The sequence below is a fragment of the Oryctolagus cuniculus genome, unplaced genomic scaffold, assembly GCF_964237555.1.
Source record: "Oryctolagus cuniculus unplaced genomic scaffold, mOryCun1.1 SCAFFOLD_136, whole genome shotgun sequence".
Taxonomy (NCBI): Eukaryota; Metazoa; Chordata; class Mammalia; order Lagomorpha; family Leporidae; genus Oryctolagus; species Oryctolagus cuniculus.
In genome coordinates this window covers 141,187-155,000 of record NW_027208217.1, presented here as the reverse complement: position 1 = coordinate 155,000, position 13,814 = coordinate 141,187, and the positions used below count along the sequence as shown (strand labels likewise).

The window sequence follows — 13,814 nt, the reverse complement described above, 5'->3', positions numbered from 1 at the left end:
GCCAGAGGCCGCCTCCAGGCCCCTCTTGAGTGCGCGCCCGCACAGCCGCCGCCGCCGCCGCCGCCGCCTCCTCCTCCTCCTGCCCGCTCCCCGCTCTCACTCCCATTCCCATTCCCATTCCCACTCCCGCTCCCGCTCCCGCTCCCGCTTCTCCTCCGCCTCCTCCCTCTTTTCTCTTCTCTTCTCTTCTCCTCCTCCCCCCCCTCCTCAGCCGCCCTCCGCCTAGCCCTGCACCAGTGCCCGAACTCCAGCCCTCCGCCTGCCCAGCCCAGGACCTGCAGCACCGGGCGCCCAGTCGGCACGCTGCCGCCAAGCCAAGGGGAGCCAACCTCCTCCGGCTGCCGCTGGCCACAGGGAACTCCTACTCTCTCTTTCTAGGCCGGATCCCCTGCCTGCCGCCATCGCCCAGCCACACGCCAGCCGTGCCCGGCAGCCTCCACGCCTGCCCAGGGCTGCGCCCCGCGGCTCGCGGGTCCCGGCACCAGGGGGTTCGGCGCCCCACACCACCGCGGCCCGGGCCTTCCCTCCTACCCGGCCGCCAGCAGCCCCCCCACCGCTGACGCACAGGTCGCCCGCCCTCCCCCGGCACGGCCGCCGCGCCTCCACACACTCCCACGCCGCGAGGACAGCTGAGGGCCTGGGGACCCTTGTCCCCGCTCGGTCACGGGGGCTCAAGTGGGGCAGCAGGTCGGGAAGGAGGGCGGCAGCGCACGGAATCACCCCCGCCGCACGCTCGCGTGGGCACTCACACACACACACACACACACACACACACACACGCCTACACAAGGGGCACACAGTCGCACACCCCGACACCCTTCGTGGCACAGAGGGATTTCCGTCCTCAGCGCCCGTTCCCTCACGGGAGGGTGGGGCGCTTCAGCGCGACCCGCACCCTCCAGCCCGGCAGCCAGTTCGAGACTGTCGCTCCCCCTCTTCATGGAGGAACGACACAGGACCCTGCGCTGTTCTTTCGTCTGCTCGGCCCTCCCCGGGTTTGCTGCTGGTTCTTCCCGGGTTGGCTACCGTCCCTTCCACCTCCGTGGAAGGGCGGTTCCCCCTGCCACATTCCCCACTTCCGCGGGGGAGCGGCACACCGCCGGCCGGCCGGCCGGCTCTCTCGGGGGCTGCACAGGTGTTCCCCTTAGATGTTCCTGGTGCATGTTGTCTCTCTCCTCCTTTATAGTCCTCTTCCGCCAATCCCAACTCGGCTGCCCACACGCCAAGTACGCTGCTCTCCTCCAATCAGGAGCAGGATCAGCTCCTGGAGGTCATCACTCAAGTTGGCAAGAGGCAGCTGCATAGAAGCTGTTTTCTCCTCTCCCAGCGCCATATTGTGGGAGAGCAGATGCATAGAATAAGTCTTAATTCCAGTAACTCAGTCCAATCCGAGTTGCTCCCCACAGAGACCACAGGCTGTGTGCTGCCTGCCTGCCACGGACCCTCTGTCCCGGGGAGGTCCTGTGGGCACGCAGCCTGTGGCCGCGGGTCTCTGCCTGGCCTGCCAAAAGGGTGCCCCGTTTGGATGCTGTGTGAGTCAGGGCTGATGGGGGAGAGGGGGACAGAGAGAGGAGAGAGAGACAGAGAGAGAGAGAGAAAGAGAGAGAGACGTGTAGGTGTTGGTGTAAGTCAGAGACAGAGGGAGAGGGTGCCTGTATTGCCTGCGAGGCTTGGTGTGGGGTCCCTCCTTTGCGCTCTGGAGGGCTTCCGCGGCTGTGGCGCGTGGCCGCCGCACGGCCAGGTGGCGCAGAGGGCCCGCGGGTTGGGCTGCGCGAGGCACCGGGCCCTGAGTGGTGGGCAACCGCGCCCTGGCGTCGTCTTCGGGCGGTGGTCGTGGTCGTGGTCGTGGTCACAGTCATTGGGCTCCCTGGGAGACAGGAGCCCGGGAGGGGCGGTGGGAGTGCAGGTGCCGGGAGCTGCTGGTGCGGCGGGCTGCGGGGTTGGGGCGGCCGGCAGGGGAGCGCCCTGGCGGGCGGTGAGTCGCTGGTTTGGGGTTGGAGGGGGCGCGCTGGATGGCGCGGGGCGTGGCCTGTGTCCCGGGGTGGGCCCCGGGGTTGGCGGTGGGGCTGCGGCAGCCGGGGACAGCTGGCCGGCCCGCCCGTGCCCGTGCCCGTGCCCGTGCCCGTGCCCGTGCCCAGGCCCAGGCCCAGGCCCAGGCCCGAGGCGCGGGCGGGCTGGGGCTGCCAGGTGGAGGGGTCGGGCTTCTGCCCCCTGCTGGAGCTGCGTTGGGGGTCGCAGGGGTCCCGGCGTGCGGGCTGGCGGATGGGGGCGTGGCTAGGCAGCCAGCCAAAGGCGAGCAAAAGGGGAGGGTGCCGCGGGGCAAAAGCCTACAGCCCCCGGTATTCCCAGGCGGTCTCCCATCCAAGTACTAACCAGGCCCGACCCTGCTTAGCTTCCGAGATCAGACGAGATCGGGCGCGTTCAGGGTGGTATGGCCGTAGACGCCAGAGGCCGCCTCCAGGCCCCTCTTGAGTGCGCGCCCGCACAGCCGCCGCCGCCGCCGCCGCCGCCGCCGCCTCCTCTTCCTGCCCGCTCCCCGCTCTCACTCCCATTCCCATTCCCATTCCCACTCCCGCTCCCGCTCCCGCTGCCGCTTCTCCTCCGCCTCCTCCCTCTTTTCTCTTCTCTTCTCTTCTCCTCCTCCCCCCCCTCCTCCTCAGCCGCCCTCCGCCTAGCCCTGCACCAGTGCCCGAACTCCAGCCCTCCGCCTGCCCAGCCCAGGACCTGCAGCACCGGGCGCCCAGTCGGCACGCTGCCGCCAAGCCAAGGGGAGCCAACCTCCTCCGGCTGCCGCTGGCCACAGGGAACTCCTACTCTCTCTTTCTAGGCCGGATCCCCTGCCTGCCGCCATCGCCCAGCCACACGCCAGCCGTGCCCGGCAGCCTCCACGCCTGCCCAGGGCTGCGCCCCGCGGCTCGCGGGTCCCGGCACCAGGGGGTTCGGCGCCCCACACCACCGCGGCCCGGGCCTTCCCTCCTACCCGGCCGCCAGCAGCCCCCCCACCGCTGACGCACAGGTCGCCCGCCCTCCCCCGGCACGGCCGCCGCGCCTCCACACACTCCCACGCCGCGAGGACAGCTGAGGGCCTGGGGACCCTTGTCCCCGCTCGGTCACGGGGGCCCAAGTGGGGCAGCAGGTCGGGAAGGAGGGCGGCAGCGCACGGAATCACCCCCGCCGCACGCTCGCGTGGGCACTCACACACACACACACACACACACACACGCCTACACAAGGGGCACACAGTCGCACACCCCGACACCCTTCGTGGCACAGAGGGATTTCCGTCCTCAGTGCCCGTTCCCTCACGGGAGGGTGGGGCGCTTCAGCGCGACCCGCACCCTCCAGCCCGGCAGCCAGTTCGAGACTGTCGCTCCCCCTCTTCATGGAGGAACGACACAGGACCCTGCGCTGTTCTTTCGTCTGCTCGGCCCTCCCCGGGTTTGCTGCTGGTTCTTCCCGGGTTGGCTACCGTCCCTTCCACCTCCGTGGAAGGGCGGTTCCCCCTGCCACATTCCCCACTTCCGCGGGGGAGCGGCACACCGCCGGCCGGCCGGCCGGCTCTCTCGGGGGCTGCACAGGTGTTCCCCTTAGATGTTCCTGGTGCATGTTGTCTCTCTCCTCCTTTATAGTCCTCTTCCGCCAATCCCAACTCGGCTGCCCACACGCCAAGTACGCTGCTCTCCTCCAATCAGGAGCAGGATCAGCTCCTGGAGGTCATCACTCAAGTTGGCAAGAGGCAGCTGCATAGAAGCTGTTTTCTCCTCTCCCAGCGCCATATTGTGGGAGAGCAGATGCATAGAATAAGTCTTAATTCCAGTAACTCAGTCCAATCCGAGTTGCTCCCCACAGAGACCACAGGCTGTGTGCTGCCTGCCTGCCACGGACCCTCTGTCCCGGGGAGGTCCTGTGGGCACGCAGCCTGTGGCCGCGGGTCTCTGCCTGGCCTGCCAAAAGGGTGCCCCGTTTGGATGCTGTGTGAGTCAGGGCTGATGGGGGAGAGGGGGACAGAGAGAGGAGAGAGAGACAGAGAGAGAGAGAGAAAGAGAGAGAGACGTGTAGGTGTTGGTGTAAGTCAGAGACAGAGGGAGAGGGTGCCTGTATTGCCTGCGAGGCTTGGTGTGGGGTCCCTCCTTTGCGCTCTGGAGGGCTTCCGCGGCTGTGGCGCGTGGCCGCCGCACGGCCAGGTGGCGCAGAGGGCCCGCGGGTTGGGCTGCGCGAGGCACCGGGCCCTGAGTGGTGGGCAACCGCGCCCTGGCGTCGTCTTCGGGCGGTGGTCGTGGTCGTGGTCGTGGTCACAGTCATTGGGCTCCCTGGGAGACAGGAGCCCGGGAGGGGCGGTGGGAGTGCAGGTGCCGGGAGCTGCTGGTGCGGCGGGCTGCGGGGTTGGGGCGGCCGGCAGGGGAGCGCCCTGGCGGGCGGTGAGTCGCTGGTTTGGGGTTGGAGGGGGCGCGCTGGATGGCGCGGGGCGTGGCCTGTGTCCCGGGGTGGGCCCCGGGGTTGGCGGTGGGGCTGCGGCAGCCGGGGACAGCTGGCCGGCCCGCCCGTGCCCGTGCCCGTGCCCGTGCCCGTGCCCGTGCCCGTGCCCAGGCCCAGGCCCAGGCCCAGGCCCGAGGCGCGGGCGGGCTGGGGCTGCCAGGTGGAGGGGTCGGGCTTCTGCCCCCTGCTGGAGCTGCGTTGGGGGTCGCAGGGGTCCCGGCGTGCGGGCTGGCGGATGGGGGCGTGGCTAGGCAGCCAGCCAAAGGCGAGCAAAAGGGGAGGGTGCCGCGGGGCAAAAGCCTACAGCCCCCGGTATTCCCAGGCGGTCTCCCATCCAAGTACTAACCAGGCCCGACCCTGCTTAGCTTCCGAGATCAGACGAGATCGGGCGCGTTCAGGGTGGTATGGCCGTAGACGCCAGAGGCCGCCTCCAGGCCCCTCTTGAGTGCGCGCCCGCACAGCCGCCGCCGCCGCCGCCGCCGCCGCCGCCTCCTCTTCCTGCCCGCTCCCCGCTCTCACTCCCATTCCCATTCCCATTCCCACTCCCGCTCCCGCTCCCACTGCCGCTTCTCCTCCGCCTCCTCCCTCTTTTCTCTTCTCTTCTCTTCTCCTCCTCCCCCCCCCTCCTCCTCAGCCGCCCTCCGCCTAGCCCTGCACCAGTGCCCGAACTCCAGCCCTCCGCCTGCCCAGCCCAGGACCTGCAGCACCGGGCGCCCAGTCGGCACGCTGCCGCCAAGCCAAGGGGAGCCAACCTCCTCCGGCTGCCGCTGGCCACAGGGAACTCCTACTCTCTCTTTCTAGGCCGGATCCCCTGCCTGCCGCCATCGCCCAGCCACACGCCAGCCGTGCCCGGCAGCCTCCACGCCTGCCCAGGGCTGCGCCCCGCGGCTCGCGGGTCCCGGCACCAGGGGGTTCGGCGCCCCACACCACCGCGGCCCGGGCCTTCCCTCCTACCCAGCCGCCAGCAGCCCCCCCACCGCTGACGCACAGGTCGCCCGCCCTCCCCCGGCACGGCCGCCGCGCCTCCACACACTCCCACGCCGCGAGGACAGCTGAGGGCCTGGGGACCCTTGTCCCCGCTCGGTCACGGGGGCCCAAGTGGGGCAGCAGGTCGGGAAGGAGGGCGGCAGCGCACGGAATCACCCCCGCCGCACGCTCGCGTGGGCACTCACACACACACACACACACACACACACACGCCTACACAAGGGGCACACAGTCGCACACCCCGACACCCTTCGTGGCACAGAGGGATTTCCGTCCTCAGCGCCCGTTCCCTCACGGGAGGGTGGGGCGCTTCAGCGCGACCCGCACCCTCCAGCCCGGCAGCCAGTTCGAGACTGTCGCTCCCCCTCTTCATGGAGGAACGACACAGGACCCTGCGCTGTTCTTTCGTCTGCTCGGCCCTCCCCGGGTTTGCTGCTGGTTCTTCCCGGGTTGGCTACCGTCCCTTCCACCTCCGTGGAAGGGCGGTTCCCCCTGCCACATTCCCCACTTCCGCGGGGGAGCGGCACACCGCCGGCCGGCCGGCCGGCTCTCTCGGGGGCTGCACAGGTGTTCCCCTTAGATGTTCCTGGTGCATGTTGTCTCTCTCCTCCTTTATAGTCCTCTTCCGCCAATCCCAACTCGGCTGCCCACACGCCAAGTACGCTGCTCTCCTCCAATCAGGAGCAGGATCAGCTCCTGGAGGTCATCACTCAAGTTGGCAAGAGGCAGCTGCATAGAAGCTGTTTTCTCCTCTCCCAGCGCCATATTGTGGGAGAGCAGATGCATAGAATAAGTCTTAATTCCAGTAACTCAGTCCAATCCGAGTTGCTCCCCACAGAGACCACAGGCTGTGTGCTGCCTGCCTGCCACGGACCCTCTGTCCCGGGGAGGTCCTGTGGGCACGCAGCCTGTGGCCGCGGGTCTCTGCCTGGCCTGCCAAAAGGGTGCCCCGTTTGGATGCTGTGTGAGTCAGGGCTGATGGGGGAGAGGGGGACAGAGAGAGGAGAGAGAGACAGAGAGAGAGAGAGAAAGAGAGAGAGACGTGTAGGTGTTGGTGTAAGTCAGAGACAGAGGGAGAGGGTGCCTGTATTGCCTGCGAGGCTTGGTGTGGGGTCCCTCCTTTGCGCTCTGGAGGGCTTCCGCGGCTGTGGCGCGTGGCCGCCGCACGGCCAGGTGGCGCAGAGGGCCCGCGGGTTGGGCTGCGCGAGGCACCGGGCCCTGAGTGGTGGGCAACCGCGCCCTGGCGTCGTCTTCGGGCGGTGGTCGTGGTCGTGGTCGTGGTCACAGTCATTGGGCTCCCTGGGAGACAGGAGCCCGGGAGGGGCGGTGGGAGTGCAGGTGCCGGGAGCTGCTGGTGCGGCGGGCTGCGGGGTTGGGGCGGCCGGCAGGGGAGCGCCCTGGCGGGCGGTGAGTCGCTGGTTTGGGGTTGGAGGGGGCGCGCTGGATGGCGCGGGGCGTGGCCTGTGTCCCGGGGTGGGCCCCGGGGTTGGCGGTGGGGCTGCGGCAGCCGGGGACAGCTGGCCGGCCCGCCCGTGCCCGTGCCCGTGCCCGTGCCCGTGCCCGTGCCCAGGCCCAGGCCCAGGCCCAGGCCCGAGGCGCGGGCGGGCTGGGGCTGCCAGGTGGAGGGGTCGGGCTTCTGCCCCCTGCTGGAGCTGCGTTGGGGGTCGCAGGGGTCCCGGCGTGCGGGCTGGCGGATGGGGGCGTGGCTAGGCAGCCAGCCAAAGGCGAGCAAAAGGGGAGGGTGCCGCGGGGCAAAAGCCTACAGCCCCCGGTATTCCCAGGTGGTCTCCCATCCAAGTACTAACCAGGCCCGACCCTGCTTAGCTTCCGAGATCAGACGAGATCGGGCGCGTTCAGGGTGGTATGGCCGTAGACGCCAGAGGCTGCCTCCAGGCCCCTCTTGAGTGCGCGCCCGCACAGCCGCCGCCGCCGCCGCCGCCGCCGCCTCCTCCTCCTCCTCCTGCCCGCTCCCCGCTCTCACTCCCATTCCCATTCCCATTCCCATTCCCGCTCCCGCTCCCGCTGCCGCTTCTCCTCCGCCTCCTCCCTCTTTTCTCTTCTCTTCTCTTCTCCTCCTCCTCCCCCCCCCTCAGCCGCACTCCGCCTAGCCCTGCACCAGTGCCCGAACTCCAGCCCTCCGCCTGCCCAGCCCAGGACCTGCAGTGCAGCACCGGGCGCCCAGTCGGCACGCTGCCGCCAAGCCAAGGGGAGCCAACCTCCTCCGGCTGCCGCTGGCCACAGGGAACTCCTACTCTCTCTTTCTAGGCCGGATCCCCTGCCTGCCGCCATCGCCCAGCCACACGCCAGCCGTGCCCGGCAGCCTCCACGCCTGCCCAGGGCTGCGCCCCGCGGCTCGCGGGTCCCGGCACCAGGGGGTTCGGCGCCCCACACCACCGCGGCCCGGGCCTTCCCTCCTACCCGGCCGCCAGCAGCCCCCCCACCGCTGACGCACAGGTCGCCCGCCCTCCCCCGGCACGGCCGCCGCGCCTCCACACACTCCCACGCCGCGAGGACAGCTGAGGGCCTGGGGACCCTTGTCCCCGCTCGGTCACGGGGGCCCAAGTGGGGCAGCAGGTCGGGAAGGAGGGCGGCAGCGCACGGAATCACCCCCGCCGCACGCTCGCGTGGGCACTCACACACACACACACACACACACACACACACGCCTACACAAGGGGCACACAGTCGCACACCCCGACACCCTTCGTGGCACAGAGGGATTTCCGTCCTCAGCGCCCGTTCCCTCACGGGAGGGTGGGGCGCTTCAGCGCGACCCGCACCCTCCAGCCCGGCAGCCAGTTCGAGACTGTCGCTCCCCCTCTTCATGGAGGAACGACACAGGACCCTGCGCTGTTCTTTCGTCTGCTCGGCCCTCCCCGGGTTTGCTGCTGGTTCTTCCCGGGTTGGCTACCGTCCCTTCCACCTCCGTGGAAGGGCGGTTCCCCCTGCCACATTCCCCACTTCCGCGGGGGAGCGGCACACCGCCGGCCGGCCGGCTCTCTCGGGGGCTGCACAGGTGTTCCCCTTAGATGTTCCTGGTGCATGTTGTCTCTCTCCTCCTTTATAGTCCTCTTCCGCCAATCCCAACTCGGCTGCCCACACGCCAAGTACGCTGCTCTCCTCCAATCAGGAGCAGGATCAGCTCCTGGAGGTCATCACTCAAGTTGGCAAGAGGCAGCTGCATAGAAGCTGTTTTCTCCTCTCCCAGCGCCATATTGTGGGAGAGCAGATGCATAGAATAAGTCTTAATTCCAGTAACTCAGTCCAATCCGAGTTGCCCCCACAGAGACCACAGGCTGTGTGCTGCCTGCCTGCCACGGACCCTCTGTCCCGGGGAGGTCCTGTGGGCACGCAGCCTGTGGCCGCGGGTCTCTGCCTGGCCTGCCAAAAGGGTGCCCCGTTTGGATGCTGTGTGAGTCAGGGCTGATGGGGGAGAGGGGGACAGAGAGAGGAGAGAGAGACAGAGAGAGAGAGAGAAAGAGAGAGAGACGTGTAGGTGTTGGTGTAAGTCAGAGACAGAGGGAGAGGGTGCCTGTATTGCCTGCGAGGCTTGGTGTGGGGTCCCTCCTTTGCGCTCTGGAGGGCTTCCGCGGCTGTGGCGCGTGGCCGCCGCACGGCCAGGTGGCGCAGAGGGCCCGCGGGTTGGGCTGCGCGAGGCACCGGGCCCTGAGTGGTGGGCAACCGCGCCCTGGCGTCGTCTTCGGGCGGTGGTCGTGGTCGTGGTCGTGGTCACAGTCATTGGGCTCCCTGGGAGACAGGAGCCCGGGAGGGGCGGTGGGAGTGCAGGTGCCGGGAGCTGCTGGTGCGGCGGGCTGCGGGGTTGGGGCGGCCGGCAGGGGAGCGCCCTGGCGGGCGGTGAGTCGCTGGTTTGGGGTTGGAGGGGGCGCGCTGGATGGCGCGGGGCGTGGCCTGTGTCCCGGGGTGGGCCCCGGGGTTGGCGGTGGGGCTGCGGCAGCCGGGGACAGCTGGCCGGCCCGCCCGTGCCCGTGCCCGTGCCCGTGCCCGTGCCCAGGCCCAGGCCCAGGCCCAGGCCCGAGGCGCGGGCGGGCTGGGGCTGCCAGGTGGAGGGGTCGGGCTTCTGCCCCCTGCTGGAGCTGCGTTGGGGGTCGCAGGGGTCCCGGCGTGCGGGCTGGCGGATGGGGGCGTGGCTAGGCAGCCAGCCAAAGGCGAGCAAAAGGGGAGGGTGCCGCGGGGCAAAAGCCTACAGCCCCCGGTATTCCCAGGCGGTCTCCCATCCAAGTACTAACCAGGCCCGACCCTGCTTAGCTTCCGAGATCAGACGAGATCGGGCGCGTTCAGGGTGGTATGGCCGTAGACGCCAGAGGCCGCCTCCAGGCCCCTCTTGAGTGCGCGCCCGCACAGCCGCCGCCGCCGCCGCCGCCGCCGCCTCCTCCTCCTGCCCGCTCCCCGCTCTCACTCCCATTCCCATTCCCATTCCCACTCCCGCTCCCGCTCCCGCTGCCGCTTCTCCTCCGCCTCCTCCCTCTTTTCTCTTCTCTTCTCTTCTCCTCCTCCCCCCCCTCCTCAGCCGCCCTCCGCCTAGCCCTGCACCAGTGCCCGAACTCCAGCCCTCCGCCTGCCCAGCCCAGGACCTGCAGCACCGGGCGCCCAGTCGGCACGCTGCCGCCAAGCCAAGGGGAGCCAACCTCCTCCGGCTGCCGCTGGCCACAGGGAACTCCTACTCTCTCTTTCTAGGCCGGATCCCCTGCCTGCCGCCATCGCCCAGCCACACGCCAGCCGTGCCCGGCAGCCTCCACGCCTGCCCAGGGCTGCGCCCCGCGGCTCGCGGGTCCCGGCACCAGGGGGTTCGGCGCCCCACACCACCGCGGCCCGGGCCTTCCCTCCTACCCGGCCGCCAGCAGCCCCCCCACCGCTGACGCACAGGTCGCCCGCCCTCCCCCGGCACGGCCGCCGCGCCTCCACACACTCCCACGCCGCGAGGACAGCTGAGGGCCTGGGGACCCTTGTCCCCGCTCGGTCACGGGGGCCCAAGTGGGGCAGCAGGTCGGGAAGGAGGGCGGCAGCGCACGGAATCACCCCCGCCGCACGCTCGCGTGGGCACTCACACACACACACACACACACACACACACACGCCTACACAAGGGGCACACAGTCGCACACCCCGACACCCTTCGTGGCACAGAGGGATTTCCGTCCTCAGCGCCCGTTCCCTCACGGGAGGGTGGGGCGCTTCAGCGCGACCCGCACCCTCCAGCCCGGCAGCCAGTTCGAGACTGTCGCTCCCCCTCTTCATGGAGGAACGACACAGGACCCTGCGCTGTTCTTTCGTCTGCTCGGCCCTCCCCGGGTTTGCTGCTGGTTCTTCCCGGGTTGGCTACCGTCCCTTCCACCTCCGTGGAAGGGCGGTTCCCCCTGCCACATTCCCCACTTCCGCGGGGGAGCGGCACACCGCCGGCCGGCCGGCCGGCTCTCTCGGGGGCTGCACAGGTGTTCCCCTTAGATGTTCCTGGTGCATGTTGTCTCTCTCCTCCTTTATAGTCCTCTTCCGCCAATCCCAACTCGGCTGCCCACACGCCAAGTACGCTGCTCTCCTCCAATCAGGAGCAGGATCAGCTCCTGGAGGTCATCACTCAAGTTGGCAAGAGGCAGCTGCATAGAAGCTGTTTTCTCCTCTCCCAGCGCCATATTGTGGGAGAGCAGATGCATAGAATAAGTCTTAATTCCAGTAACTCAGTCCAATCCGAGTTGCTCCCCACAGAGACCACAGGCTGTGTGCTGCCTGCCTGCCACGGACCCTCTGTCCCGGGGAGGTCCTGTGGGCACGCAGCCTGTGGCCGCGGGTCTCTGCCTGGCCTGCCAAAAGGGTGCCCCGTTTGGATGCTGTGTGAGTCAGGGCTGATGGGGGAGAGGGGGACAGAGAGAGGAGAGAGAGACAGAGAGAGAGAGAGAAAGAGAGAGAGACGTGTAGGTGTTGGTGTAAGTCAGAGACAGAGGGAGAGGGTGCCTGTATTGCCTGCGAGGCTTGGTGTGGGGTCCCTCCTTTGCGCTCTGGAGGGCTTCCGCGGCTGTGGCGCGTGGCCGCCGCACGGCCAGGTGGCGCAGAGGGCCCGCGGGTTGGGCTGCGCGAGGCACCGGGCCCTGAGTGGTGGGCAACTGCGCCCTGGCGTCGTCTTCGGGCGGTGGTCGTGGTCGTGGTCACAGTCATTGGGCTCCCTGGGAGACAGGAGCCCGGGAGGGGCGGTGGGAGTGCAGGTGCCGGGAGCTGCTGGTGCGGCGGGCTGCGGGGTTGGGGCGGCCGGCAGGGGAGCGCCCTGGCGGGCGGTGAGTCGCTGGTTTGGGGTTGGAGGGGGCGCGCTGGGATGGCGCGGGGCGTGGCCTGTGTCCCGGGGTGGGCCCCGGGGTTGGCAGTGGGGCTGCGGCAGCCGGGGACAGCTGGCCGGCCCGCCCGTGCCCGTGCCCGTGCCCAGGCCCAGGCCCAGGCCCAGGCCCAGGCCCAGGCCCAGGCCCGAGGCGCGGGCGGGCTGGGGCTGCCAGGTGGAGGGGTCGGGCTTCTGCCCCCTGCTGGAGCTGCGTTGGGGGTCGCAGGGGTCCCGGCGTGCGGGCTGGCGGATGGGGGCGTGGCTAGGCAGCCAGCCAAAGGCGAGCAAAAGGGGAGGGTGCCGCGGGGCAAAAGCCTACAGCCCCCGGTATTCCCAGGCGGTCTCCCATCCAAGTACTAACCAGGCCCGACCCTGCTTAGCTTCCGAGATCAGACGAGATCGGGCGCGTTCAGGGTGGTATGGCCGTAGACGCCAGAGGCCGCCTCCAGGCCCCTCTTGAGTGCGCGCCCGCACAGCCGCCGCCGCCGCCGCCGCCGCCTCCTCCTCCTCCTGCCCGCTCCCCGCTCTCACTCCCATTCCCATTCCCATTCCCACTCCCGCTCCCGCTCCCGCTGCCGCTTCTCCTCCGCCTCCTCCCTCTTTTCTCTTCTCTTCTCTTCTCCTCCTCCCCCCCCTCCTCAGCCGCCCTCCGCCTAGCCCTGCACCAGTGCCCGAACTCCAGCCCTCCGCCTGCCCAGCCCAGGACCTGCAGCACCGGGCGCCCAGTCGGCACGCTGCCGCCAAGCCAAGGGGAGCCAACCTCCTCCGGCTGCCGCTGGCCACAGGGAACTCCTACTCTCTCTTTCTAGGCCGGATCCCCTGCCTGCCGCCATCGCCCAGCCACACGCCAGCCGTGCCCGGCAGCCTCCACGCCTGCCCAGGGCTGCGCCCCGCGGCTCGCGGGTCCCGGCACCAGGGGGTTCGGCGCCCCACACCACCGCGGCCCGGGCCTTCCCTCCTACCCGGCCGCCAGCAGCCCCCCCACCGCTGACGCACAGGTCGCCCGCCCTCCCCCGGCACGGCCGCCGCGCCTCCACACACTCCCACGCCGCGAGGACAGCTGAGGGCCTGGGGACCCTTGTCCCCGCTCGGTCACGGGGGCCCAAGTGGGGCAGCAGGTCGGGAAGGAGGGCGGCAGCGCACGGAATCACCCCCGCCGCACGCTCGCGTGGGCACTCACACACACACACACACACACACACACACACACGCCTACACAAGGGGCACACAGTCGCACACCCCGACACCCTTCGTGGCACAGAGGGATTTCCGTCCTCAGCGCCCGTTCCCTCACGGGAGGGTGGGGCGCTTCAGCGCGACCCGCACCCTCCAGCCCGGCAGCCAGTTCGAGACTGTCGCTCCCCCTCTTCATGGAGGAACGACACAGGACCCTGCGCTGTTCTTTCGTCTGCTCGGCCCTCCCCGGGTTTGCTGCTGGTTCTTCCCGGGTTGGCTACCGTCCCTTCCACCTCCGTGGAAGGGCGGTTCCCCCTGCCACATTCCCCACTTCCGCGGGGGAGCGGCACACCGCCGGCCGGCCGGCCGGCTCTCTCGGGGGCTGCACAGGTGTTCCCCTTAGATGTTCCTGGTGCATGTTGTCTCTCTCCTCCTTTATAGTCCTCTTCCGCCAATCCCAACTCGGCTGCCCACACGCCAAGTACGCTGCTCTCCTCCAATCAGGAGCAGGATCAGCTCCTGGAGGTCATCACTCAAGTTGGCAAGAGGCAGCTGCATAGAAGCTGTTTTCTCCTCTCCCAGCGCCATATTGTGGGAGAGCAGATGCATAGAATAAGTCTTAATTCCAGTAACTCAGTCCAATCCGAGTTGCTCCCCACAGAGACCACAGGCTGTGTGCTGCCTGCCTGCCACGGACCCTCTGTCCCGGGGAGGTCCTGTGGGCACGCAGCCTGTGGCCGCGGGTCTCTGCCTGGCCTGCCAAAAGGGTGCCCCGTTTGGATGCTGTGTGAGTCAGGGCTGATGGGGGAGAGGGGGACAGAGAGAGGAGAGAGAGACAGAGAGAGAGAGAGAA

General features: G+C 69.3%; 5 non-coding genes across 5 annotated transcripts; all 5 read right to left on the bottom strand.

Moving 5' to 3' along the window:
- Nucleotides 1–2,324: 2,324 nt before the first annotated feature.
- LOC138847963 (5S ribosomal RNA) lies at nt 2,325–2,443 on the bottom strand. Its single transcript, XR_011385835.1, has one exon. It is a non-coding gene; the product is annotated as a 5S ribosomal RNA (ribosomal RNA).
- A 2,330-nt stretch (nt 2,444–4,773) lies between these two features.
- LOC138847962 (5S ribosomal RNA) lies at nt 4,774–4,892 on the bottom strand. Its single transcript, XR_011385834.1, has one exon. It is a non-coding gene; the product is annotated as a 5S ribosomal RNA (ribosomal RNA).
- A 2,327-nt stretch (nt 4,893–7,219) lies between these two features.
- Nucleotides 7,220–7,338, bottom strand: LOC138848004 (5S ribosomal RNA). The gene has a single exon (XR_011385876.1). It is a non-coding gene; the product is annotated as a 5S ribosomal RNA (ribosomal RNA).
- Nucleotides 7,339–9,661: 2,323 nt separating this feature from the next.
- Nucleotides 9,662–9,780, bottom strand: LOC138847961 (5S ribosomal RNA). Its single transcript, XR_011385833.1, has one exon. It is a non-coding gene; the product is annotated as a 5S ribosomal RNA (ribosomal RNA).
- Nucleotides 9,781–12,097: 2,317 nt separating this feature from the next.
- Nucleotides 12,098–12,216, bottom strand: LOC138847960 (5S ribosomal RNA). The gene has a single exon (XR_011385832.1). It is a non-coding gene; the product is annotated as a 5S ribosomal RNA (ribosomal RNA).
- Between the last annotated feature and the right edge of the window lie 1,598 nt (nt 12,217–13,814).